Below are 2,907 nucleotides of genomic sequence, written 5' to 3'. Positions count from 1 at the left end.
CACTTGGATCTTCACATTGACGTTGAAACACAGAAATTGCGTCGTGATTGAATACAAACGTCACCATCCCGACTTCTGTTAACGCCAGTAAGGCTGCAACGGTCTCTGTTTGTACCTTTTCTGGGAGTCCCATAGTATTTTCTGATGCATCACTGCACGTTTACTGTAACACTTGGACCTTCACATTGACGATAATACACAGACATTGCATCGAGATGGAATTCATCAGTCACCATGCCGACTTCTGTTCACGCGTGTAAGGCTGGGTACCGTCTCTGCTTGGTGCCTTTCCTGGGAATCCCGTAGTATTTTCCGATTCACTACTGCACCTTTACTCCAACACTTGGACCTACACATCGACGACGAAACATAGAAATTGCTTCGGGATTAAATACAAAAGTCACCATGCCTAATTCTCTTCACGCGTATGAGGCCGCAAACGATCTCTGTTTTGTACCTTTCCTGGGAGTCCCAATTATATTTTCCGATGCATCACTGCACGTTTACTGTAACACTTGTGCCTTCAAATATACGGTGAATAACAGAAGTTGTTTCGCGATTGAACACAAGAGTCACCATGCCGACTTCTTTTCACGTGTGTAATGCTGCAAACGGTCTCTGCTTCGTACGTTCCCTGGGAGGCCCCTAGTATTTTCCGATGCACCACTTCACGTTTACTGTATCACTTGGACATTCAAATTCAGGATGAAACACAGAAATTTATTCGGGATTGTAAACGACAGTCACCATTCCGACTTCTGTTCACGCTTGTAAGGCTGGATACCGTCTCTGCTTGGTGCATTTCCTGGGAGTCCCGTAGTATTTTCCGATGCACTACTGCACCTTTACTCCAACACTTGGACCTTCACATCGACGACGAAACACAGACGTTGCATCGGGACTGAATACAAAAGTGACCATGCCGACTTCTGTTCACGTGTGGAACGCGGCAAAAGTCTCTTCTTCGTACCATCGCTGGGAGACCCGTAGTATTTCCCGATGCACCACTTCACGTTTACTGCAACACTTGGTCAGTCAGATTGACGATGAAACACAGAAATTGCATCGGGATTCAGTACAACAGTCAGCATGACAACTTCTGCTCACGCGTATAAGGCTGCAAACGGGGTCTGCTTGGTACCTTCCCAGGGAATCCCGTAGTATTTTCCGATGCACTACTACACCTTTACTCCAACACTTGGACCTTCACATCGACGACGAAACACAGAAATTGCTTCGGGATTGAATACAAAATCTACCATGCCGACTTCTCTTCACGCGTGTGAGAATGCAAACGATCTCTGTTTGTACCTTTCGTGGGAGTCCCAGTTCCATTTTCCGATGCACCACTGCACCTTTTCTCCAACATATGGACCTTCAAGTTCGCGATGAAACACAGAAATTGCTTCGGGGTTGATTACAAAAGTCACCATTCCTACTACTGTTAACGCGTGTAAGGCAGCAAATGGTCTCTGTTTGTACCTTTCCTGGGAGCCCCGTAATATTTTCCGAATTCATCACTGCACGTTTATTGTAACACTTGGACATTCGTATTGATGTTGAAACACAGATATTGCTTTGGGATTGAATACAAAAGTCACCATTCCGATTACTGTGGACGCGTGTTAGGCTGCAAACGGTCTCGGTTTGTACCCTTCTTGGGAGTCCCGTAGTGATTTCCGATGCATCACTGCACGTTTACTGTAACACTTGGACCTCCGCATTCACGATGAAACACAGAATTTGCTTCGGGATTGAATACAACAGTCACCATGCCGACTTCTGTTCACTAGTGTAAGGCTGGATACCATCTCTGCTTAGTACCTTTCCTGGTAGTCCCGTAGTATTTTTCGATACACTACTGCACCTTTACATCAACACTTGGACCTTCACATGGACGGTGAAACACAGAAATTGCTCCGGGATTGAATAGAAAAGACACAATTCCGACTACTGTTAACGCTCCAAATGGTCTCAGTTTGTACCTTTCCTGGTAGTACCGTAGTATTTTCCGATGCACTACTGCACCTTCACACCAACACTTGGACCTTCACATGGACGATGAAACACAGTAATTGCTTCGGGATTGAATACAAAAGTCACCATGACGACTTCTCTTCACGCATGTAAAGCTGCAAACGGTCTTTGCTTGGTTCCCTCCCTGGGAGTGCCATAGTATTCTCCGATGCACTAGTACACGTCTACTCCAACACTTGGACCTTCAAGTGGACGATGAAACACAGAAATTGCTTCGAGATTGAATAAAAATGCCACCATGCTGGCTTGTGTTCACGAGTGTAAGGCTGCAAACGTCTCTGCTTGTAACTTTCCTGTGAGTCCCATAATATTTTCTGATCGAACACTGCAAGTTTACTGTAACACTTGGACCTTCACATTGACGGTGAAATACAGAAATTGCTTCGGGATTGAATACAACATTCACCATGCCGACTTCCCTTCACGTGTGTAAGGCTGCAACTGTCTCTGCTTGGTACTTTCCCTGGGAGTCCCATAGTGTTTTCCGATTCACCACTTCACGTTTACTGTAACACTTGGACCGTCGCATTGACGATGAAACACAGAAATTGCTTCGGGATTGAATGCAAATGTCACCATGCCGACTTCTGTTCACGTGTGTAAGGCTGCAAATGGTCTCGGTTTGTACGTTTCTTTGGAGTCCCGTAGTATTTTACGATGCGCCACTGCACGTTTACTGTAGCACTTGGACATTCTCATTGACGAAGAAACGCAGAGATTGTTTCGGGATTGAATACAACAGACACCATGAAGACTTCTGGTCACGTGTGTCACCCTGCAAACGGTCTGTGGTTGGTACCTTCCCTGGGAGTCCCCTAGTATTTTCTGATGCAACACTTCACGTTTACTGTAAGACTTGGACATTCACAT

Source organism: Schistocerca piceifrons, chromosome 9 (genome assembly GCF_021461385.2).
Source record: "Schistocerca piceifrons isolate TAMUIC-IGC-003096 chromosome 9, iqSchPice1.1, whole genome shotgun sequence".
Lineage (NCBI taxonomy): Eukaryota > Metazoa > Arthropoda > Insecta > Orthoptera > Acrididae > Schistocerca > Schistocerca piceifrons.
This window is presented reverse-complemented; position numbering follows the sequence as displayed.